Here is a 26,926-nt window from a genome sequence, read left to right as displayed (position 1 = left end):
ATCTAAAATACAGTTGTTTTATTAAAACATTATATAAAACGTATACTGTCTTTGTCATTTGTATATGAGATCATATTGTAAATGAGAGAGTTGGTTTGGATCTGAGTGACCACGACTTCCCTGAGAAGTTCCAAAGATGTCATGCGCTCGGCTGCCCAATCATTTCTTCCCCGTGGGAGAAATGAGGCACTGCTAGTTAGCCGGAGCAAACACCGGATTTAGGGTGACAGAGTTCCTTACACGTGGGTCAGACTCAGTCCCCCACACCGTTATCGATCCTGCTGCCTAGAAATCCAGTAGTCTCATTTAGGATAATTAGAGCCCACGCGACAATGGTATCCCCGCACTCACGAAGTCCGGGTAATTGGCCCTGGACAGCGTGGGGGCACCTTTACTAGTGCAAAGGTGCTCTCACTCTTAGTAACTTTGCACCTAGCCTTCAGTAAATGAAAGTTGGACATGTAGGTGACTTATAAGTTACTTAAGTGCAGTGAAAATGGTTGTGAAATAGTGTGGACACTAATTTACTCAGGCTGCAATGGCAGTCTTGAAGAAAGGTTTGTCTGAGCTCATTATGGGTGGTAAAAGAAATGCTGCAGCCCTTAACAATCTCCGGGAACCCCAATGCCCTGGGTACCTAGGTACAATATACTAGGGACTTATAAGTGGGGTCCAGTGTGCCAAATGGAAACTATAGTTACTAATTTGGAAGCAGAGAGAGCATAAGCACTGGAGTTCTGGTTAGCAGAACTTCAGTGACATGGTTAAGCACTACTAACAACACAAACATTAGGCCACAAACTATGAGCACCTGGGTCCTGGTCAGCAGGATCCCAGTGAGACAGGCAAAACATACTGCTAAATAGGGTTTTAACTATGAGCACTGGGGTCCTGGCTAGCAGGATCCCAGTGAGACAGTAAAAACACACTGACACACACTCACGAACAGGTCAAACGTGGGGGTAACCATGTTAGAAAGAGGCTACTTTCTCACAGCATGATGGCATTAAGGGGGCTCTAAGGGGCGCAAGAAAAGTGGCACTGCACTAGGTGCAGCGCCACTTTTCATAAATCTGCCCCTTTGTTTTTTAAAATAGTTGCATGAATACTCATCAAACAGAGGCAAAGTTATTAGCAAAACAAAACATTATCTATATCTGTCCGTCCGTCTATCTATCTATCTATCTATCTATCTATCTATCTATCTATCTATCTATCTATCTATCTATCTATCTATCTATCTATCTATCTATCTATCTATCTATCTAACTTTTCTACAACTGTATTCATTCTTTCAACTTCAATCTTAAACCACACAATCATTACAAATTCTAAAGCTATAATTATTCCTTAAATTTATAATTCATGCCCTACCTTCAGATTGCTGTAACTTGCTCACCTCCGTACTCAGTGCTGTCAACTTGCTAGTTATGGTACATTAATATAGTACATTATCTATAACTTGTGCCTTTACAATGTACTGCCTATACACTTTTATATTACATCACTTATACCATGGGAATTCAAGGCACTCATAACAACACTTCTCACATCTCAAATGGCATAGGCCCTCATTATGACATTGGTGGTAAGTCCCGCTTACCGCCATGCTGACTGCCTCCAACATACTGCTGGCACGGCGGTTTACCGCTACCCATATTATGACACACACATAGCAATATGTCACAATACAGCCACACACACAGGTCCGCCAGCCCGAAGGTCAGTGATAAACTGGTGGTACCAAAACCCACACTGTTACGCCAACAGAACAACTCCCACAGCATTATGACCCACGAATCACATACTGATGTGCTCAAACTACACACACAAATACAAAATAACACTACATTAGACAATTCAAACTACACACACCTGACACACATACACATACCACACCCACACACCCACACCACTATAAAACACACACACACTACCCACAACCCTTTACAACTAAACAAAATTGCCAACTGAGAGAGATAGACCAAGAGCACCCACAGAACCAGAGACACAAAACACCATCACCACACACCATCCACACACCTTACAACACACACCCCAACACACCACCCCACACACCCTCACAACCACCACTCACACTACACCCCTGGCACCACAAAGACACCCCATGCGAGGTTGGGGCAACCAGAGTCACCTGCAAATGTGAAGGTACAACTGTTAGCCACACACCCACCCTTATGGCCCACACCATACCCACAAACCAACATCCACTGGGTGGGAACCATGGCTCACCAATAAGCCACACCCTGTGCCTCTGGAGTTGAGCCATCACATATGGGATGCTGCTATTCCGCAGGATTAAGGCATCATGCACAGACCCAGGATACTTTGCATTGAAATGGGAGATGTACTAGTCCGCCAGGCACACCTTCTGTACATTCATAGAGTGGAAACTCTTCTGATTTCTGAACACCTGTTCATTCTGGTGGGGGGGGACAAATGCACTATGTGTTCCATCAGTTGCCCTAATAATGTTGGGGATATGTCCCATTGCATAGAAGTCAGCTTTCACTGTGGCCAAATCCTCCACCTCGGGAATTCAATGTAGCTGCGCAAGTGTTTTATCAGGGCAGACAACACTCTGGTCAACACTATTGAGAACATTGGCTGTGACATTCCTGCTGCCAAGCCCACTGTCACTTGGAAGGAGCCAGTTGCCAAGAAATGGAGCACTGAGAGGACTTGCACAAGAGGGGGGATCCTGGTGGGCTGACGGATAGTAGATATCAGGTCAGGCTCCAATTGGGCACACAGCTCTGTGATTGTGGCCCTGTCAAGTCTATAGGTGAGGATGATGTGCCTGTCCTCCATTGTTGCCAAGTCCACCAGGGGTCTGTACACGGGGGATGCCTCCATCTCCTATTTATCCACATCGGTTGTAATCTAGGGGGCAAAACGGTGAGCAGCTGGTCAGTATTCCGCATTTCCAAACACTACACCGTATTGCATGTTGTGACTGTAACAGTATATTGTTGTATAGGCCCAAATGGTGCATATGTGTACTGTGACGCAGTTATGTGCCATGGCCTGCCCCCCCTGAAATGGCATCCCCCTGTCCTGAATGGAGGGACATGTGGAAATGAGGTAATTCCGCTGACGTTGTGTGCCGTTGAGGGAGGCCGTCGAGTACCGCCGTGCAACTCCTCATTGGTTAACATTGGGCCCTATGGGTACAGTGGCCAATGGTGATGTACGCCGGTGGTGACGGTGCACACCGCCGTGGACATGACTGCCTTTTCTATCGTTTCACTCACTTGCTACCTGACCTTCAACAGGAGAGGACCAACACTGCAAGTGCTGCTGTGACCTGTATCTGAAACCGACCATGGCTCGTGTCACTGGGGAAAGGGCCCCTGCCTTCACCGCTGCTGAGTTAGAGAGACTGGTGGATGGGGTCCTACCCCAGTACCGAATGCTGTATGGGCCTCCAGACCAACAGGTGAGTAGACTGTGAGCACGATGCATGGGGCATGAATGCATGGAGTGCTGTGGCTGAGGGCCTCGTGTAAGGGGGTGTTGGTGGAAGGGTCCTGGGCAGTGTGGTGCATGTATGGTGGGCAATGTCTGTGTGTAAGGGGATGTCAGGGCTATGGTGGAACATGAATGTAACAGTCCTGACAGTCTGACTGATACCTTTTTACTATGTATTTTTCTGCAGGTCAGCGCCCATCAGAAAAAGGGTATATGGCGTGCTATCGCCAAGGAGGTGCGGACCCTGTGGGTCTATGGCAGGCAGAGCACCGACAGTCGCAAACGGTGGGAGGACCTGAGACACTGGGCAAGGAAGATGGCGGAGGCCCAGCAGGGGATGGTCTACAAACGAGGAAGGGGTGCCCGTCAAACCCTGACCCTCCTCATGGCCCAGATACTGGCGGTGGCCAATCCGGAGCTGGATGGGCACTTGAGGGCATCACAGCAGCCACAAGGGGATGAGTACAGTTTCCCAATATACTACTTGTGCGGGGTGGGGTGGACTCCGAGTGGGGGATGTTTGCCTGTGGGTGCCCCTAGGCCAGGCCGTACATCGCAGGGTAGGTCCCATGTTGGGCAGGGTATGATGTGAACCACCCCCAACCAAGCTAATAGGCATCCACTACTCGGCAGGGGTCTGTTGGTCTCAGGTATGCTGCTATTGGCATTAGGTATTCCTGACCATGGCCCGGTAACTAGCATTGTGACTGTTAGCGCATTGCCTAATGCATAGGGCTGTTCCCTGTGTGTGTGTGTGTCGTCTACGCCAACAGTGGTGTTGGAGCAGCCATTGACCAAGTGTGTCCTTTGTCTCTTCCCCCCCTTTTTGTTTTGTCACCCTGTGTTTATGTGCATTAGCATCATCTGGCGGAGGAGCAGAGGCACCGGCGACGGAGGGAGCTGCATCCCACATGGCCCACGAGGCCGAATCCACCGACGGTGAGGGCACCAGAAGGACAGAGGGCGAGGGGAGCACCACGACAGAGACTGGAGGGGACAGTTCGGACACTGATACCACCTCTGATGGAAGCTCCCTGGTGGTGGAGGGCACCTCTGTGGCCACCCCAACTACAGGTACAGCCACCACCCCGTACCAGCACTGCCCTCCCAGCAGCCCCTCAGCGTGTTTCCCGTGCACGCTCACCCAGGAGGGTAGGCATCTCCTTCCCCCCAGGCACCTCAGGCCCTCCCCCAGTCAGCCCTGCTGCCCTGAGTGAGGAGGCTATTGACCTCCTGTGATCCATCTCTGTTGGGCAGTCAACCATTGTGAATGCCATCCATGGGCTAGCAGCCCATTTGCAACAAACAAATGCATTCCTGGCGGGCATTCACTCTGGCATGATGGCCCAACAGAGATCAATCCAGGTTCTGGCCTCCTCTCTGATGGCAGCCATTGTCCCTGTTTCCAGCCTCCCCCCTCAAACCTCCTCTACCCAGTCCCATTCCCCTCAACCCCAACCTATCCCAAGCACACAGGCAGACCAGCATGCACCCAGGACACCACACAGGAGTGGCTCAGGCAAACACAAGCACCACACATCATCCCACAGGCACGCATGCAAACACCATCCAGATGCAGACATACCAATATCCACTGCCTCCACTGTGTCCCCCTCCTCCTCCTCCTCCACCTTCCTCCCAGTAACATCTCCACTTACACCTGCATGCACTACATTCTCATCCACTACCTCCATCATCAGCATGCCTATCACTACACACCCCTCACTGGCAGTCACCACCCCCATATCCATGCACACGTCCTCTCCCACTGTGTCTGTACCTTCTCCTCCCAAAGTACACAAAAGCAAGCACTCAGACACCCAACAGCCATCCACCTCACAACAGCATCCAGCCTATGAACTTGCACCCAAACACAGCAGACAGACACCTCCTACAACCACTTTCTCTTCCTCCACTCCCAAACCTTCACCATCTTCCCGCCCCAATGTCCCTAAGAAGTTTTTCCTCGCCACCGTTGACCTCTTCCATACCCTTCCTCCTCCCGTCCTTCATGCATGGCGAGGGTGGTCAGATCCCAGGCGAGCACCTCAGCCACCCAGTCCACGGCCACAGTAGTGTCGACAGCTACTGCAGGTGGAATGGATCCTGGGAATCAGCCAGCAGCATTGAAAGTTTGCCTGCACCAGGTGCATCTAGGAAGGTCAAGGAGGCACCACCAGCTGCGAAAGGGAAGGGCAAGGAGGCACAACCACCTGCAAAAGAGAGGGCAAGGAGGCACCACCAGCTGCGAGAGGGAAGGGCAAGGAAGCACCACCAGCTGCGAAAGGGAAGGGCAAGGAGGTACCATCAGCTGCGAAAGGGAAGGGGAAGGGGCCTGCACCTGCAGGCAGGAAGGACAGGAGGCCTGGTGCTGGGACTCATTCAGTGCCCCCACCACCAACTACATCAGTTCAGCCATCCGAGGCTGCAGGGGATGGGCTGGAGCCTCCCCCCATCACTGCCAGCACCACCACCAGCACCACTGCCAGCAGCAGCAGCCCCAGTGGGCAGTCATCCGAGGCTGCAGGGAAAGGGCTGGAGCCTCCCCCGCCACTGCCAGCACCACCACCAGCACCACTGCCAGCAGCAGCAGCCCCAGTGGGCAGCCACCCGAGGCTGCAGGGAAAGGGCTGGAGCCTCCCCCCGCCACTGCCAGCAGCGCCACCAGCACCACTGCCAGCAGCAGGCTGCCCCAGTGGGTAGCCGTCCCAGGCTGCAGGGGAAGGACTGGAGCCTCCCCCCACCACTGATAGCACCGCCACCAGCACCACTGCCACCAGCAGCAGCCCCAGTGGGCAGCCATCCGAGGCTGCAGGGAAAGGGCTGGAGCCTCCCCCCGCCACTGCCAGCAGCGCCACCAGCACCACTGCCAGCAGCCCCAGTGGGTAGCCGTCCCAGGCTGCAGGGGAAGGACTGGAGCCTCCCCCCACCACTGCCAGCACCGCCACCAGCAGCAGCAGCCCCAGTGGGCAGCCGTCCGAGGCTGTAGGGGAAGGGCTGGAGCCGCCACCAGCACCGCTACCAGTAGCTGCAGCCCCAGTGGGCAGCCGAGCAAAGCTGCAGGGGAAGGGCTGGAGCCTACCCCCACCACTGCCAGCCCCGACACCAGCCCCGCCACTGCCACCACTGAGCAGCCGTCACCACCGGCGCGCAGTGTCTAGTACTGCCTCCATGGGCTGTAGTGTGTCCTGGACCCTGCAAATCCTGTAGATGTGACGTTCAGGTGAGAGACTGGGACCTTGCACTCCCCAAGACCTGCATCACAGGGCACAATGCCCCCACCAGAACCAGTGGAAGAAGCCATCCACTCACCCCATCCTTCCCAGGATGAAGCACACTGGGCACAAGGCCCCCTCCAGAACCAGTGGAAGAAGCCATCCACTCATACCATCCTGCCCAGGATGAAGCACACTGGGCACAATGCCCCCTCTAGAACCAGGGAAAGAAGCCATCTAGTCACCCCATCTTTCCCAGGATGAAGCACACTGAGCACAAGGTCCCCTCCAAAGGGGAAGAAGCCATCCACTCACCCCATCCTTCCCAGGATGAAGCACACTGGGCACAAAACCCCCTCCAGAACCAGTGGAAGAAGCCATCCACTCACCCCGTCCTTCCCAGGATGAAGCACACTGGGCACAATGCCCCCTCCAGAACCAGTAGAAGAAGCCATCCACTCACCCCATCCTTCCCAGGATGAAGCAAACTGGGCACAATACCACCTCCAGAACCAGTGGAAGAAGCCATCCACTCACCCCATCCTTCCAGGATGAAGCACACTGGGCACAATGCACCCTCCAGAACCAGTGGAGAAGCTCTTCCCAAGACCAAACAGTGGGCAAACCACCCACTTGAGAGACTGTGGGCTTGCACTCCCCAGGACCAAGCAGTGGGCAAACCACCCACTTGAGAGACTGTGGCCGTGCACTCCCCAGGACAGCACACAGGTCATGTAGCCCCCTCCAGGACCAGTGGCGTTGTACCATCTTTTGGCTGAGGTGCTCCCACTTCCCCGTCCCCCTGAGGTACCTGTGTATTTTCTACCTGATGCCCCTATAGTGTTCTCTCCGTGTTGTTGCAGGAGTGAGGTGGGGCCCTGGCCTATATGATGTGGCCCTGTGGCCCACGAACATTGAGAACTGGGCAGTGTCGCTACATTTGTAAATATGTATATATGTTTGTATTTTGATGCACTTATTCATGTTATTTTATCGTATTACACTCACTTCCTTCCAATCATTTTGTCCTTGCATTATTCCTCAGGGGTACGGGATGTATATGTAATGTTACAGCATCTGGTTGTGTGTATGGTGTTGGGGTGGGGGTGTTGCGTGTTGCGTGTGTGTGTCACTCTCTTTTTCCTCCCCCCCCCCATGTGTGTCATATTACTGTGGGTGGAACATTGTCTTCCGCCTGGCTGTTGGCAGTTACCGCCATGGTGCTTGTTGATACCGCTGTGGCTGTCGGTGTGTTAAAGTGGCTGTCTGTCTGGGTGGTTCCCGCCGTGGTCATAATTCCATTTTTGTTACCACCGGCCTGTTGGCGGTATTACCACCGCTTTATCACTGAACGCCAGGGTTGTAATGAGGGCCATAGTTTGTGAGCAAATGATGCATGGTAAAGTGGTGAGTTATAGTTATTGTACTGTGCTAGTGAGTTTAAAACTCTGGGGGTCATTCTGACCCCAGCGGGCGGTGGGAGCCGCCCGCCTGGAGGGAACCGCCAGAATACCGCTGCGCGGTCAAAAGACCGCCGCGGGTATTCTGGGTTTCCCACTGGGCTGGCGGGCGACCGCCAAAAGGCCGCCCGCCAGCCCAGTGGGAAACACCCCTCCATGAGGATGCCGGGTCCGAATGGAGCCGGCGGAGTGGAGGATGTGCGACGGGTGCAGTGGCACCCGTCGCGTATTTCAGTGTCTGCAAAGCAGACACTGAAATACAAAGTGGGGCCCTCTTACGGGGGCCCCTGCAGTGCCCATGCCATTGGCATGGGCACTGCAGGGGCCCCCAGGGGCCCCACAACACCCCTCACCGCCATCCTGTTCCTGGCGGTCGGAACCGCCAGGAACAGGATGGCGGTGAGGGGGTCGGAATCCCCCATGGCAGCGGAAAACCGGCAGGACACCGCCGGTTTTCCTGTTCTGACCGCGGCCAAACTGCTGCGGTCAGAATGCCCTGCGGGGCACCGCCAGCCTGTTGGCGGTGCTCCCGCCGACCCCGGCCCCGGCGGTCCTTGACCGCCAGGGTCGGAATGACCCCCTCTGTGTGCATAATGCTACATTTTAGTAATTTGAAGGTAGAATGTAAATTGTAAATTTAAGGTACAACTATAACTTTTGTGTTTCCAATGTTGGTGTAGTTTAAGATTGGTTTGTATAGAAAGAATAAATAAAGTTAAGGTAACTTGAAATGGTGAGTAAATTATTTAAGGTTTAACTATCACTTTACAATTTGTAATGTTTGTGGAGTTTAAGTTTTGGCTGTATAGAAAGAATAAATAAAGTTTTTCCAACTACAACTAAGCTTTAACATTAGTTTTTTTTCATTGAATTTGTGTTTTTAATTTATTTATTAACATATTACAAAGTAAATCCATCATTCCTTTCCTGTTTACACAGTGGCTGGAAGTGGGGTGAAGTAGAGTGGCAAGGAATGAAGTGGGGAGGGGTGAAGTAGGGTAACTTGAAGTGGGGTTCAGTGGTCTGCTGTAGAGTGGAGTGGTGTAAAGAAGATTGCAGTAGACTGGAGTGGAGTAGAGTGAAATAGTGTACAACACAGTGGAGTAGAGTGCAGTTTCAGTGGCATACAGTGGAGTGGCATAGAGTGGAATTGCATAGCTTGGTGGCAGAGAGTGGAATGAAGTATAGTGGGATTGCATAGAGTGGAGTAATGTAGAGTGGCGTGGCATTGAGTGAATCAGCGTAGAGTGCAATGGCGTGGAAAGGCGTACTGTGGTATAGAGTTGACATAGCATGGCGAGCGTTGCAGTGGATTGAGGTAGAGTGAAGTGACATAGAGTGGAATAGCATACAGTGGAGTGGCATAGAGGTGAGTGGCAAAGAGTGGAGTGGTGTACCGTGGAACTATGTTGAGTGGACTGGCATAGAGTGGAATGGCATAGAGTTGAATGGCATAGAGTGGAGAGGCAAAGAATGGAGTGCGGTGGAATGGCATAGAGTGGAGGGGCGGTGAGTTGAATATCAAAGGGTGCATAGAGTAGAGTGGTGTAGAGTGGTATAGATCTGAGTGGGGTGTCATACAGTGGAGTAGAGTGGTGTGTCATAGTGTGACTGTGGTACAGGGTGGAATGGTGCAGAGTGAAGCAGAATGGTATAGAGTAGAGTGACTTACAGTGGAGTGATGTGTGATAGAGTGGAGTGACATGTTGTACAGTGGAGAGGAGAGGCATGTTGTATGATAGAGTGTTATAGGAGGAGTTATGTGTCATAAAGTGGAGTGGCACATAGTATGGTGAAGTAGAGGGGTCTCTTGTGTCATAGAGTGTAATTTAAACAGACCTAATAAGAAAATGGCTGAACAAATGTAGATGAACATTTTCTAGAATATCAATTATGGGATGGACAGGATCCTTTTTAGTAGTAGATCTATATTGTTAGCGTAGTGTTAAAGTTATAAGACACAAAAACATAGATATATATTGGGCTGCATTATTACGCAGTAACTTCATGGTATACTGCAGTTTATCACAATAAGAAACAAGCATTTGCAATGTAATAGGTCTTGTATTTTCTTGAGTTAGAGCTATTGGCATTGTATATTCATAACTGGTCTTTTCTTGCCACATAAATTGGTCAATCCTGCCTCATAATTTCATATTTTTCTGCATATAATTCCAGTAGCCCTGGATATAACTAAAACACTTCAATTTATCTTATTCTTCTATCTGCAGACAAAAAATTACAATGTTGCCATTTAGCATCCTACTTTAAATCTGCCATTCTAATTCCAATAGACTACCACATTCACCACACCACCAGCAGAGTTGCTGACTGGTTTACATAACTCCCCCAAAAAGTTACAAGACAGACACAGAAGAGAAATAAACTAGAAGGGTCACCAAAACACACGAAGAGTGTTCAAACAGGTATAATGTAAAAAGGATGTTAAATTGTTCTGAATCATGGTCATAATTGTAATAAAGAGAGATTACTAAACATATACAATTATCATATAAACCTTTATCATAAATAACCTTTTGCCATTAGACGGTGGTGCTAAAAACAGTCCCTAGAGGGCACCATAACAAAAATATCATTTGTAAGAAACATGGTCATGTAACCATATTGTCAGCCCCAAGATGGGATAGTCCCAGGAAAAAAACAGGAGAAAGTAATGTAGTTCAACCATATACTTAGCCTCTAAAGAGTACATTTAGGACTAGCAGACTTACTTAAATGATATTACAAATAAGCCCTTTAAAACAAAACTTCTCCCAGCTGTAAAACAAAAGTTGTAACCATGTCAAAGCTAAAAAGACACTGAAAGGTGGAAGGGGTCATTATTTTGGGGTCCCCACTAACCTAGTGTAGGGACCTAGAGATGATGTAGACAAAAAGAGAGTTTTGAAGGTGGACCCATTGTCCTGGGACCACCACACACTGAGTTATGAGCAAAAATGTTTTGTGAAAGTAATGCCCTGCAAAGCATTATGCGATAAGATTTTGTGCCACAAATATTATAGTATGTTGACTGCAGAAGAAAGTAAAGCAGCATAACCATATTTTTACCCCCCAAGGACCTAGTACATTATACATTTTCAAGGCTAGCAAGACTATTTAAATGGTATTACAAACAAGGCCCATAAAACATAATTTCTTTCAGCTATAAAACAAAAGCTCCAGCCATGAGAAAGTTTAAAAAGATAATGAATGGTGTTTGGGTTATTATTTTGGAGTCCCCACTAACATAGTGTAGGGACTCAGAGATGATGTAGATAGAAAGATCACATTGTGGTCAATGTTTTGTAGGTGGTCCCATTGTCCTAGGACTACCAGAGGCTTAGTTAGTAGTAAACATGTTTTGTAAAAGTATTGCCCTGCAAAACATTTTGGGCCAAGTTACCGTGCCATGAATATTTTAATATGTTGAAATGACTATAATGCTAATAACAGCTCCTTGAGAACACCACAATGAAAATAGCATTTGTAATAAACATGGTCATGTAACCATATAGTTAGCCCTTAGATAGCATAACCACACAGAAAATGGCAAAATATCCAGTGTAACCACATATTGAGCCCCTAGAGAGCATAGTGCATTACATAGATTCAGGAGTAGCAGGCCTATAACAAAGATATGACAAACAAGTCCCTCAAAGCACAAGCTACTCCTAGCTGTAAAACAAAAGTTCCATCCATGAGAGCACTTCAACAGATACAGAATGTTGAAAGGGGTAATTATTTTGGGGTCCCCACTAACCAAGTGTGGGGACCCAAAGATGATGTAGACAGAAAGAGCACATTGTCGCAAACATTTTGGAAGCGGTTCCATTGTCCCAGGACCACTATATCCTGAGTTTTAAGCAAAAATGTTTTGTAAAAGTAATGCCCTGCAAAGCAATACGGGGCAAGTTTCCCGAGCACAGTAAATGTTGTAATATCAGCTCCACGGCTGTGCCAGGAGGGCCGCTTTCACTTTGAGGATTTCTGTTTTACATAAAGCATTCACCAATTTTAAGTGCTTTGAGGGGCAAGCCACAAGAAATTACTCTGGTGAAGTAACTGTGAACAATGTGACCAGCACTCCATTACTGTTGATCGAGTTCATGCTGTTGTGCATAAAATAGAACAGAAATAGTTCACCAAAATGAAAAATATCGGCAATAGTGTAATAATCCATGCAACAGGGGCAGTCTGCAAGGTGTGCCAAAAACAGTTTCAAGGCGGTACAAACGTAAAGCATTTACCAATTACATCAAATGATTTTTGAAAGGCAAGACCACAAACCAGTGAAAGTGATGGGTGTGACATGGGCGTGGTTAAAAGCCCACAATACTTACAGCAGGTCAAAGCACTTGCAGGCTTGACCTAAAAATTATACAATTGGGTAATGAAAATTTAAAGTAGCCATTTTGTTTACACCCAACTTAGGGCCGCATTATGATTTTGGTGGTCCGATACACCAAAGCAACGGGAATGAGACCACCATCATACCAGCAGCCTCACCGTTTGTTGTATTACGATGTTTCCACCAGGCTGAATGCTGGAAACATGTATTATGATGTTTCCACCAGTTAGCCCATCAGAAACAGTGCCACAGCACCCTCGGAATGAACACTGCCTGCAGAGCAGACAGTTCACATTCCGACAGTGCTAGCAGGGGGGCTCCTGCACTGCCCATGCCATGGGCAGCGCAACAATCCCCTGTGGCCCCCAGCGCTGGCTTTCTGCCAGCCTTTCTATGACAGATAAAATGCAATGGAAAGGGTGGCGGAAAGTGGACATGCTGTCATGGGCACTGCCGTGGCTGACTATAACTATGACCGCCACCACCCCATTGGGCCCAGGATCCCGGTGGTGGCGGCAGTCCCCTGGCAGTCCGAAAACTAGGGTTGTAATCTGGCAATCAGACCACCAGGAGTGCAGTGGTCCGACTGCCGCTGTGAGTAAGGTGCTTAGTCTGCTTTCTTGGTTTTAAGTGAAAAAATAGTGTCCAACTTTATTTTAATTGCACAGGAAGGAATGAAACAGTTTAGGTAAGTATGTAAAGGTAAGACAAAATAGTTTGATCACTTTATATATTGAAAAAAAAAGTTTATGGAGGGCCTCACAAGTACCTAGAAAGTACAGCGGTTACAGAAAAACAAAATATATGTAAAAACATTAAAAATATACTGCAGTACACTACATTTCTAAATTTCTGAATAGTGGGGTACAGTGTATTTTTGATTGCTTTGCAAATTATTTTATTGGAAATTTTTAAATACCACAGTACTTCCTAAGTAGTACAGTGGCATTCTATAAACTCTTTTTTTTAAATGAAATATGTGAAAGAAAAAAATACACTGTACTACTGTATATTTGTGAAATATAGCGAAGTATTGTGTATTTTAACTTTTTTTTTACATATTTAATAACTTCATTTTGTTTTAATACAGAAGTACTTTTTAGGCAGTACGGCCGTCCTCCATAAACTTTTAAAAAAATTATATATAGTAATAAAACTACTTTTCTTTATCTTTACATACTTACCTAATTTGCCTCAATCCTTCCTATGTACTTATAAACCACCAGTGTACTGTATTTTATCTTCTAACCCATAACAAACTAGGGGGCATATTTAAGAGCCCCTAGTGCCACCTTAGCACAACCATAGTGTCATTTTTTTTATTCTAAGGCGGCGCCAAAGTGTCATTTTCCCCGGGCCGCATTGCGTCACTTTGTAAACCCTCGCGCCACATTATGCCTGCACCAGGCATAAGGTATGCAAGGGGGGGCCACTGACCATTTTGGTGCCACTTCTGTTCATAAAGTCTATAGAAATCCAATGGTGAAAAAATGTGTTCTGGGACCCCCTTTTTTCTTTGCATCCTACATTTGTAAAGTGCTTCTTGATACCTGTGAGGATTTTAAGGAGCAGGCAGGGTCTATTTGATTAGCCGAATAGCCAGGCTTCAGGGACTTTTGAAACTCTGGAATAGATGGGGAGGTCCAGAAATGAAAGGGTAGCTTGTTCTATGTCTTATCTGCTTTGCAGGAGGTGTGACCTCTGCATCTGCTACATCAGATGCGGGGGTGATGGTTAAAGAAAGGGAAGTGGAGCAGAGGTGTCTGAGTTGGGCTGATGAAAGCTCAGGCAGTGGTTCAAATCGGGGGGGTCCACAGTTGTGTAGGGCCTTGTATGCGTGGGTCAGGAGGTCGAACTGGCATCTTTTCTGTACAGGAAGGCAGTGGAGTTCCCTGAAGTAGGAGATGATGTGGGTTCATCTGGGAGATGCAGGACAAGTCTGGCTGTGGTGTTCTGTATGGTCTGTAGTCATCAGAAGAGGTGAGTTGAGGTCTCTGTGTGGAGACCGTTGCTGTATCTAGTCGGCTGGAGATGAGGGCCTGGGTGATGGTGTGTCTTTGAGCTTTTGGGAAGCCATCTGAATATCTTACAAAGCATCCAGAGGAGGAGGAGACAGAATTGACCTGAGTTGTCATGGTTATCTTGTTTTCCAGAACCATGCCTCGATTCCTAACATTGTCAGTGGGTGTAGGAGTAATTGGATGGTCTGAGGGCCACCACGATGAGTCCCATGGGAGTTTTTGTTTCTGAAGATCAGTATATCTGTTGTGTCTGTGTTGAGCTTCAGTCAGGTGTCCTTTATCCTGTTGGTGACGTCTGTCATTCAATTGTGGAATTTGGTCTTGGTGGTGTCTTCGGAGAGAGTGAGGATGGATTGTGTCCTTGGAGTAAGGTAATGTTGAGTTCATGGGATTTGACGATGCTGGCCAGAGGTGTTATATAATGTTGAAGAATGTGGGGTTCAGCAGGGATCCTTGAGGTACTCCACAGAAGATTTCCTTGGATTCAGAGGTAAAGGGGAGAAGGTGGACTTTTTGCATTCTTCTGATGAGGAAAGAGGTGATCCATCTGAGAGTGACTCCTTGGATGATAATTTTGTGCAGCCTTGTGATGAGTTTGTGGTGTAAGACCATATCGAACACTGTAGAGAAGCTGGCTCCATTCGGTTAGTCAGATGTCTGTGGTGGCAGCAGGGTTGTTGTGCTGCCTGAAGAAGTCGGTGGCACTGGACTGGGGTTTGATTTTATGTTTCTGTAGATGTTGGCGATCTTGGCATGGAAGAAGTACGCAAGGTTTTCACAGGGTTACTGTCAGGGGGTAAGGTTGTTTATTTCAGCAGAGGGGTTGGAGAAGTTTTGGATATGTTGAAGAGTTCTTTGTTGTTATTGGAGCTTGATTTGATGGTTGAGACTAAGGCCTTTTTCTTCTATTCCCTCAACTGTCTGTGGTAGAGGTTGAGGCTGTCTTGACGGTGGCCTTGTCAGTTGTGTCCATGCTGGTGCACCTTCTCCTTTCCGGTTGCTTTGTGTGTGGTTTAGCAGTTCTAAGGTCTTCAGTGTAACAGCTAGCATGTTTGGTGGACCTTTTGTGTATGTTGTGGCAAATGGGAGCAATGCTGCTGGCGCAGTGGGTGATCAAATCGTTTAAGTTTCTGACGTTGTGGTCTGGGTTGTTGAAGGAGATGGGATGGGTGGTGTTGAGGGTGTTGATCCTTCTGTCCTTTGAGACTTTGCTCCAGCTGCAGAGGTAGCCATTGGGCAGACTGGGGATGGAGGTCTGTGAACTGGTGAAATTGAAGTGGACTATGGAGTGGTTGGTCCAGGTGAGTTATGTGATGTGGCTGTACGTGATGCTGTATGTGGAGGTGAAGATGGGGTCTACCATGTGGCGTGAGGTGTAGGTGGGATCAGGGAGGAGTTAGTTGAATCTGATGTTGTTCATGCTGTGGAGGACATTGGTGGTGTTGATGTCATTGTGGTAGTTGAGATGGAAGTTGAACTCACCAAAGGAAATGTAGTTGTTGGAGTGTATGTCAAGGGAGGCTATGAAGTCATCACTGAAGTTGCAGAAGGCTGGACATGGCCTGGAGGATGGTAGGTGAGGGTGCTCCCGATGGAGGTTTTTGCCGTCTGTTTGGAGTCAGAAGTTGGGGTGTTCCATGGCTTGGGTGATGTTGTCATTTGTGGTGATGTATTGAATGAATTGCTTGTGTATGATGACAATCCCTCCCCCAGGCTTCTTGACGCAATTGTGGTGGGTGATCCTGTATTCTTTGGGTATTGCTGAGGCGATATCGGGTGCAAAAAGTGGGGTTGAGTCAGGCGCAAGAGGACACAGGTGTGAAGGTGGAGATGAGGTCCCAAATCTCAGCGTTGTGTTTGCATAATGAGCATGTGTTGAGAAGGGCACATGTCAGTTTGTGTGTTTGTTCAGGTGGTGTCTGTGGTTTGTTCGGGTGGGGCTGTTTGGTGGGCGGATGTGTGTACTGTGGCAGGTGAATTGGCAGTGAGTGCAGGTGAAAGGTGAAAGGTGAACAGTCAGAGAGGGAAAACCTGGGTGGGAAAACTCAGGCAGCCCAGGTGCCTAACATCTAAAATCCAAAGAATTCCTATCTCTGGGAATCCTAACTATAACTGCAGAGTGGCTACTGATGCATATGCATGTATTTCCCATTTTAATTCCCGTAGGAATTTCAGACACGACTACAGCTCAAACTGCTGGATGAAATTACACCACATTTTCCAGAAAGGTAGCTCTCGATCCAGAAAGAGTACTTCTTGTTATTTGATGTAAATCAGTTCAGTAGTTTTTGAAATATTAAAAGAAAACCAAATTTGTATAGCAGAGGCGCAAAGGCTTTGTGAATACTCCAGATCTTGTGCAGGTATGTGATTGGTTGCCATACTTCAAACAGGAAGTGTTGACAGCCATTTTTAGACTCAGTTTTAGCTGAGTCTCAAAAAAACAAACAAAAATGAAAAGGTAGCAGGGTATTTTTACCCTACTTATCTTGCCTTGTTGCAGGGGTCCCCTAGGGACTCCCCAAAGGTTAAAAGCAGCAAATCCACAAATTTAACCTTGATTTTGTTTAAAAAAAGTAAGTGCGGTCTGCCGCGCTTGCATTTTCTGTGCCTCGAGTGGGCCAGGTACCAGTGGCGCAGCATAAAAATAGGAGCAGGGCACACAGGGCCCCCCTTCTAGGACTTATGAAAGCCCCGGGGACCACCACCTCCCAGGACACTCTTTTTAATGTATACAGGGGGTGCCAGTGTGACATCGCCTGCACCTCAGGGACCACCACCTCCCCACGAAAATCTTTATAAATTAATGCAGGTGCCTGCACGCACCCCCAAAAGCCGCAGGGATCACCACCTCCCCAGGGCTAAACATACAATTAATGCAGGGGGGCCACCTCTGCAAGGCCAAAATAAGATAATTTAGGGGGTCTGTTGCGGACCCCCGGGGACCACAACCATCCCAGGGCTAAGTACTACAACGGAGGAGGGCTGCATAGCCCCCCTCATGGAGCCATCAATGGCCCTGGGGCCCACCACCCCCCCCCCAGGGCTGGTTCCTACCTCCAGAGGTCCCCACCCTTAGGTGGTTGCTGTTTGCTTGGTGTGAGCTGGCAGCCCCCACCAAGCAAAAGCAAATATAACTTCACTTTTTGCAAGTAAGAGCTGTCAAACATCTCCTGGTTGCAGAACGTGGAATTTTCATCTTTTGCCCTGCAGCAAATATGCATGCAGGGGAACACTTGAAAACATTGCTCTTGTAAGCAGGGACCTGCTATTTAGACCAGGTCCCTGTTTGCAGGAGCAATGCCAGCTCCTGCAGGATCTGGGGACCCAGCTAGTACCGCTGGGCCTTCAGTCTCTCTCCTGGGTCCTGTCACTCTCTCTCTCTCTTCCATTCCATAATGGGATGGAAGACAGAAAGAGAGATTGTTATTGCAATGGTCTCTCCATACAATAACTTCAAAGTGCGACACTACCAAGATTTTTGGTTCAACTATTATAGTTATGTTTTGAACAAAAGAAAAATAGAGTCACTTCTCGCCTACTGCTAAAGCTATTGGACTGTCACTCATTAGGTTTAAGGTTCAAATCCTGGTATCTTATGCACTGTGTCTGTTTATTTACTAGTGTTTTGACTATTTAACATTTACATCTTTTTTCCATCAATATCTTTGGGTCACATATTTGTCTGGAAAGTGCATAGCAAAGAGACACCTGTGACCTAGAGGTTAAGGTCTCAGATCCCCACCCTGAAGGTTGTGGGTTCCAGTCTAGATGTGTCACTAATTATATTCCTGCTTCAATTACTTTCAAATTTAAATATTTAAGAGATATACCGAAATGTAATCACACTCTTTTTACTTGACAAATTGACAAATACATTTTTCTTTTCAATTTGTCCTAAAATATCTCATTCTAAGTATATACTTCATCAAAGTCTAGAAAAACTCTTTTCGTGGTTCTAGGAGGTTGGCTACAAAGTCTGGCCACAGGCCAGGCCCTGTGGCCAAACCCCACCACAGGCCAGGCCCTGCGGCCAACCCCCACCACACATAGCGGATGACTGTGTATAGTGCTTTGTTGGGTGGTTATGAGGGTTGGCTACAAGGCCTGGCCACAGGCCTGATCCTGCAGCCAACCTGCACCATGCATGGCCCAAATGCCATGGTGTGGTGGCTCAGGGTTGGGAAGTTATTGGGGCTTTGCCACCTATGGAACCAAACAAATTATATATTATTTAACATTTTGCTGCAAATTCACATGCACATATTAAACCCCCCTGAGTTGGGCCAGGGCACAAAGGTCAGCACAAAGGATTTGTTAGAAGAGAAGGGATTTGGCCATGCTCCCTGTGCATTTTTTCATGCCACAGGGACTCCATCCCCAGTGGTTGATGTGGTTTTATTAAGCGGAGGGTCAATTTTTGTAATTAAGTGGAGTAGGGCATGTAAACCTCCTCCGTCAACCTCTTTAGACCCCATGCCCCTGAGCCGTTTCAAATGTAGTAGAGGTGGGTATGTGTGAGATTCCCCTCTGCAAGTCTAGACCAGCCCGGGGACCCCATTCCACAGAGCCTGATACTCGGCAATGTGGTTCCCTGCCCGGGGGAGTGCAGGAATACCTTACTCATGTTCTCCCAGGCAGAAAACAGAAGGTTGCTCCCATCTAGCAGGAGCAGATAAAAATGCTGCTCCCACTTGGAAAGGTTTTGGCTCATGCCAGAAGCAACTACAGTGTTGGCTAGGGCTGATGAGGCCACCATTGTGGGTGCCACAAATGAGCACTGGGGTACCATTCTAAATATAAAAAATGGCCGAATCCCTCTAATGGAGCAGACTGGGCACCCATTTTACAATAAAAAGCCAGCTGTCATCTGCATCCACATTAGAGGCTGGTTGGGGAGCCGACTGGGGCTGCTGGGGCCTTGGGGCTCCCCCTTCAGCTCCCAGCAAAAAATAAATCTGTGGGTGTTGCATGTGGAACCCGAACACACAAACATTCTTTTAAAAAATAGCAAAAAGTGAATACTAAATGAGTGGTCAGACCTCCTCATTTTTTATTCACTGTTTCTGGCAAGGAGTGTCTCATAGTCCCTAGGACATTTTAGAACAATACGTCTTCGTGTCGGTAGTGCCCCTAAAAGAGGCAGGGGCACCAGCAAGCATTTTGTAATGTTGTAGAGGGCTGCAGGAAGTGCAACAGCCTCCAGCAACAGTAGAAAAAAAGTACATCTCCTGGGTTATTAAAATCATGACGCCAGGAGAGCTTACCATATTTTTCTGCGGCACTCCTAGTTGGAGAGCTATGCTTTACAGCTAGAGAGCAAGGTCTCCTTGTGTTTATTTTTAAGACTGCATTTTGTGGGCTGAAAATGTTAAAAAAAGAATGTATTATAACACTTTTTACAGCAATCACATTCATTAAACATTGCATTGAGTTAATTAATGAATATTTCCATTTGATTATAGTTACTGATGATTTTTAGACAAAGTTGATAGATCTGCTTTATATGTTGATATGTTAATCCCTTGTTAAACGCCAATAATCCACTTTTTTAATTTGGTTTTCTGACCCTTTGGCAAAGTCAGTAAGTCTGCCTGATTTATAAGAACACCTTTTAATATTGTAACATCACTTAGTTAGCCTGTGAGGGTTTGGCTGAGGGTTGGTCATAGGCCAAAACCTATTCACTAAACCAAGCCATTCATAGCCAAAGACCGTGGCAGCGTTACTGTTGGGTGCCAGTGAGGGGCTGGATACAGGGCCTGGCCGGAGCCACCTCACCCTCACTATACACTTCTAATTCATTTCCATGTCACATCACTTATGACATGTTCTATAGCATCACTGATAACATGACTGTAGCATCTGTTAGAGAGGAAATATGAAGAAGTTGCATCACAGACAATGATAGAGAGAGTTACTGAGTTATATATGACAAAAGAACAGTGTACCCCTAAATTCTACAATAATGCAAGACAGGTGAAAAGTTAATTGGAAAATAGAGTGCATGATCAGCAAGGTCTTATTTAAAAGAAAATGTGTGCTTGCAAGCTTAGAGGAATTTGTGGTCCTAGCACAAGCACATATTCTTTGTTCTTGGTAACTTGAAAATTGATAAGAAGTCTTGGGAGCATAGCAATAAAACACACATGCACACACATGCATACGAAAGAAGTAAATAAATGTTTTGTTTAGCATTGTTAAAATTACATTAAAGAATGTGTAGAGCAATGGTTAGGTGCTTGACGATACAGGTGATGTGAATTTATTTTAACAAATATGCACTTGTTGAGTAATCTATTATTTGACCTTTTGTAAAAAAGAAACCTTGTTTGTGTAACTTTATAAGGGGATGTCTGTGAACAGCCATTTGAGACCAGCTGTTTACCTATGTGGGGATAGCTATTCTCCCTGCAGAAACAGTAACCCTGCTTTTGCCTTGCCAAGAGGAGCCCTGTTTTTATTTATTTCAGCTTCCATGCAACACATCTGAAATGCCATAATTTATGACAACACTGTGCATACAGGGAGCAAGTAATAGTTTTGGACTGTTTTACTTAACTATAAGGTCTCTTTAACCTTTGATTTTTTCAGTGAATATGTGTGTATATATATAGTGTGTGTTCTGGTCTGTGAGTGGGTGCATAAGAGTCTGAGTGGGTCTGTGAGTGGGTGCATTAGTGTCTGAGTGGGCATGCGAATGGCTTCGTAAGGGTCTGAGTAGGTATGGGATTGGGAGAAAGAGATTGAAAAAGAGAAATTAAGAGAGAGAGAGAGAAACAGAGTGAGAGGGAGAGTAATAGAGTTTGTAGGCTTTGATGGAGGATATACCTAAAATTAGCTATTTCTGGACACATTGAAAAGAAAAATGTATTTGTCAAATAAAAAGAGTAAGATCTCATTTCTTCTGAAACTTAAACTTTTGATGTTTAGTAGAAATTAAAGAAGGAAAATTACCACAGCACACATGGAGTAGAACCCTCAACTTTCATTGTAAGGACCTGAGACCTTAAACATTATGCCACTCCTCACTGTGGTATGTCCAGACATACCTATGACAATAAACACAAGGATTGCAATACCATACATAAGTGAATGTTCCATCATTAGGAAGGTTTAACAGTCAAAAAACCTGTAAATAAACATCACACTGCCCTGCGCTACTAGTATTTGAAACTTCAGCCTACTGAGTTACAGTCCAACAGCTTTACAAGTAGGTCAGAAAAAACTCTGTTCTGCTTTGCATCAAACCGTAACCCACACATTGTGTTAGTCTAACTGCTTGAAGTCATTGCATGGACAGACCATGCAATGACAATCTTTCTCTCTTTCTCGCTTCCATCCCATTATGGGATATAAGAGAGAGAGGGAGAGGGAGAGAGAGAGAGAGAGGTAAAGGACCATGGGGGGAGCCTCAAGGCCCATGAGGTCCTAGCGGGCCCCCCACCTCCTGTGGGAGCCGGCATTGCTCCACAAGAAGGGAGCTGCGTTGAGAAGCAGCTCCCTGCTTTCGGGAGCAATGTTTTCATCTGTCTGTCTTCCCTGCATGCATATTTGCGTGCAGGGAAGACAGTTGAAAACTGCTTTCTGCAAGGGAGAGCTATTTAACAGCTTTGTCTTGTAGAAACCACACTTTCTTGGCTTTTGCTTGGTGGGAGCTGTCAGTTCCCACCAACCAAAAGCAAACAGCTATGTCCTCGGGGGTGTACCCCAGGACATAGCAGGAGCCGGCCCTGGGGGGTAGTGGTCCCCAGGGCTATCAGTGGCTCCTCAAGGGGGGCCTAGCAGACCTCTTCCAACTACCATAGCTACAGGGAGGTGGTGGTCTCCAGGGCTTGGGGGTACAAAATATTTTCTTTATTTCCTTATTGAAGCACTTTTTGACGTGCCTATATCTTTGGCACTATTTAAAGAATCTTCATGAATTTTTCCCAAAAATGTGCTCTCCATATTGTTGTTGGTCATGGAATGTTTCGGGGTGATCCGTCAAGCAGAGGCCAAGATAAAAGAGTGGTAAAAAAGTGCATTTCTCATTTTAATTCCCTTAGAGATTTGAGACACAACTACAGCCCGAACTGCTGGACGGAATTACACCAAATTTGGCAGGAAGGTAGCTCTTAGTCAACAAAGAGAGGTTTCTGTTATTTGGTGTAACTCCATTCAGTAGTTATGGAGAAATTAATGGAAATCCAAATTATATATCTAGGGTTGCAACAAATGTGTGAATACTGCTGATCTTGTGCAGAGATCTGATTGGCTGCCAAAACTTCAACCAGGACATGTTGGCAGCCATTTTGAGACTTTGCTTCAGGCGAATCTAAAAAAAAAAGCAACAAAAAAAAGAAAAGGCAGCAGGGTTCTGTTACTCTACCCCTCTAGCCTTGGTGTAGGGGTCCCTCAGGGCAAAAAAGTATTTTTTTAAATTCATGGTAAAATCACAAATATTTCAATTTCACTGGGAGTTTAAAAAGTGCAGTCTACTGTGCTTGCTTTTATTTTTGCCCCTGATTGGGCAAGGTCCTGGGGGCATAATGTTTTAAGGTGTGGGGCACACAGGTGCCCCCCCCCTGGGCTTACTGAAGCTCCAGGGACCGCCACCTCCCTGGAGCTATCTGTCTAAAATATGCAGGGACTTTGCCCACCCCCCACATGCCGGGAACACCCTCCTTCCCGGAGCAAACTGCTAACTAAATATAAATAGGGTTCTGCAGAACCCCTATGCCCCAGGGACCTCCACCTCCCCGGGGCTATATCATTAAGTAGGCAGGGGGTCCATTGCAAAAACCCACCCCGGGTACCACCACCTTCCATTGGCAAAACTGAAACAATGAAGACAGGCCGTGCAGCCTCCCTCATGGAGCCGTAGATGTCCCAGGGGGCCTCTACCCACCAGGACTGGCTCCTGATACCTCTCAAGGTGCCCACCCTTGGGAGGTAGCTGTTTGCATTTGCTTGGTGGGAGCTGGCAACGCCCACCAAGCAAGAGCACACATGACCCTGCTTTCAGCAAACAGGAGCTGTCAAACCACAAATATGCGTGCAGGGAAAGAGATGAAAAGATTGCTCCTGCAAACAAGGAGCTGCTATTTAAAGCAACTCCCTGCTTGCGGGAGAAATGCCGGCTCCCGCAGTACCCGTGCGGCCGGCTAGAACCGTGGGGGCCTTCACGTTGCCTCTGCTGGCCTGTCCTGTCAGCAAACATCTTGCCTGTGTGCCGCTTTGAATTAATTCTATGGAGAGACCATTGCAATAACAATAGCAATGGTCTCTCCATAGAATTACTTGAAAGTGACACACAAGCAAGATCTTTCCTACGGGTAAAGATCTTGGACTGTCACTCAGTAGGTTGAAGGTTCAAATCCTAGTATCTCATGGCAGTGTGTTAGTTTATTTCCTCATGTTTATCAATCAATCAGTTTTTGTAAAGCGTGGCTACTCACCCGTGAGGGTCTCAAAGCACTAGGAGGGGGTGGGGACTCATCTGAAGAGCTACGTCTTGAGGTTCTTCTTGAAGATGGTGAGCAATGGGCTTTGTCTGAGGTGCAGGGGGAGGTTGTTCCAGCTCTTTGCTGCAATGTAGGTGAAGGATCGTCCTCCAGTGCTGGTTTTATGAATGCGAGGGATGGTGGCCAAGGCCAGCTGGGCGGAGTGGAGGAATATGGTGGGGTGTGGAAGGAGATTTTTTGCAACCGGGAGCCAGTGGAGGGTCCTGAGGTGTTGGGAGATATGTTCTTGGCATGGGAAGTCCAGGATGAGTCTGGTGGCGGCATTCTGGATGAGTTGTAGTTTTTTGATGCTTCTAGTTGAGATGCTGACATAGAGGGCATTGCTGTAGTCGAGCTTGCTTGTGACTAAGGCGTGGGTGACTGTCCTGCGGCAGTCTGCTGGGATCCAGCTGAAGATCTTCCAAAGTTTGCGGTGTGTGCGCCAGAAGGAGGAGGCGACTGAGTTTATCTGGCGGGTCATGGATAGAGAGGAGTCGAGGATGATGCCTAGGTTGTGGGTGTGCTCAATCGGTGCAGGGGGGGCACTGAGGGATGTGGGCCACCAGGAGTCGTCCCAAGCTGAAGTGGCATTTCCAAAGATGATGAGCTCAGTCTTGTCGGAGCTGAGCTTGAGGTAGCTTTCTCTCATCCAGGTGGTGAAGGCTTACATTCCTGAGTGGAAGTTCCTTTTGGCCATGTCCGGGTCTTCAGTGAGGGAAATGATGAGATGTGTGTCATTGGCATATGACATGATGTTTATGACAATGGCTGCGAGAGGGGCCATGGATACATTGAACAGTGTTGGACTCAGTGAGGATCCTTGGGGGACTCCGCAGTAGACTCCTGTGGGTCTAGATGTGTAGGGCGGGAGTCTGACCATCTGAGTCCTCCCGAAGAGGAAGGAGTGGACCCATTACAGGGCTCTTCTGTGGATTCCTACCTTGTAGAGTCTGGTGCGTAGAGTGTTGTGGGAGACTGTGTCAAAAGCTGCTGAGAGGTCGAGGAGTATGAGCCCTGCGGTGTGGCCGTGGACTAGGAGTAATGGATGTCATACGTGGCTGCCAGGAGGGCTGTCTCTGTGCTGTGGTTGCTGCGGAAACCAGAATGGGAGCTGTCCATGGAGTTGTTGGCCTCAATGAAATTCCATAGTTGTGCGTTGATTGGTTTCACTGGTACTATGGCGGGTTAGGGTAGCAGCGAGATGGGCCAGATAATTCTTTAGTTCTGATGGGTCGACCAAAGTTTTCTTCTGGAGAGGGCATATTCTGGTGTGTTTTCAGTCCTCTGGGAAGGTGCCAATGTTTAGAAGTGTTAAACATTCCTAGTAATGAACATTCACGTCTTTTTCACCATCACTATATTGGTTTGAATGTTATTGAGATGTCTGGACAATGCACCCTAAGGAATCATCTGTCACCTAGTGCTTAAGGTCCCTTCAACATGAAAAATGTAAGGTACATACTCTTTTTAGTTGTCAAAAGCATTTTTTTCTATTTGTTAGAACATTTCTCATTGTAAATGTTGCAGGGTTGGGTGGTTATAGGGGGTTGTCTACAAGGCTGGCCACAGGCCAGGCCCTGCAGCCAACCTCAGTCGCACACAGCCGAAGGCTGAGCATTGCGCAGGGTTTGGATGGTGTAGGGGGTGGGTCGCAGAGCCTGGCCACAAGACCTTTGGCCATGAGAAGCAGTAGATTAACATATGGTAATTTAAATTAATTTATGTTACAAAACATGGGAATTTACTGAAACAAATAAAGGTTACAGGCACGTTATAGTTAGGAAATATAATTTTTAAAAAACATTGAAATTCCCCCAAAAAACAAAGGTTACAGGGACCTTATAGTTAGGTGCTGAATTTACTGTCATTAAACCTTAGCAATTAAACAATTACAGTTAGAGGTATATCAATGAAAAAAAACAAGTGAAATGGTGGGAAACTGTGACATTACAAAAGTATATTGCATGTGGGAGGATACCTAGGGGATTGAGGAGTTTTATTATTCCCACATATTAAAATCTTGACCCAGAGATGCTAGAGGAGTAGGCAGCAAACATCCACAAATGTGCCAGCATGATGTTGATGATTCTAGTAAAACATACATGGAAAGAAAACGAAAAACTCTCACTAGAACTATCTGCACTTCTAACCAACATATGCACTAAGGAGGAATTTGAAGAAGAGATGGGCATTTTCATTATTAAACTTGACAAAGCAAAAGCAGTAATCAAAGCTAAAAAACAAAGGAAATTCTATGGAGACTATAAGGATTACCACACAGGCCAAATACTCACCTTAGGCAAATAAATGTGAACAAATACATCTGAACCAACAGAGGCTGAATAACCCTAGGGAAAAAATGAGCTAGAGAAAGGAGGAGAGAGAGCGGGCAGCAGTACAATGTCTGAAGGAACTACAGTCAATCTGGAAATGGAAGATAAAAGTAACATAGGCAGGAGTGATGCCTCAGCATGGTCGGAAAAACGGTTGGAGTAAAAAACATCTTTTTAAAGGAATTCCAACTCCTTACCCTAGGAAGTCTAGACACACAGTGAATAAGGGGAACTCCAAGAAGACGAGGTCAAGAAGGAAGAGGAGGAAACAGAAGAGGTACAATGAGAACAGGGAACATCTGAGGCATAATGGGAATTAAAACAAGGGGCCAATCAGCAATAAAATAATGGATCTACAAAGAAACATGGTAAATGTATCTAATTACATGTTTACATTTTATCCGTTGCACTCACATTTTACCCAACATTTAATTTTGACTTTACACCAAGTCACACTGACCCTTTTCACTTTGCTAGAAAACTCACATTGAAAAGATGGTTTGAGTTGAAACAAAATATAAATAAACCAAGTGTGAACATGGTACCATCTAAATTGTGCATCAGTGACATTG

The sequence above is a fragment of the Pleurodeles waltl genome, chromosome 10, assembly GCF_031143425.1.
Source record: "Pleurodeles waltl isolate 20211129_DDA chromosome 10, aPleWal1.hap1.20221129, whole genome shotgun sequence".
Classification (NCBI taxonomy): Eukaryota; Metazoa; Chordata; class Amphibia; order Caudata; family Salamandridae; genus Pleurodeles; species Pleurodeles waltl.
This window is presented reverse-complemented; position numbering follows the sequence as displayed.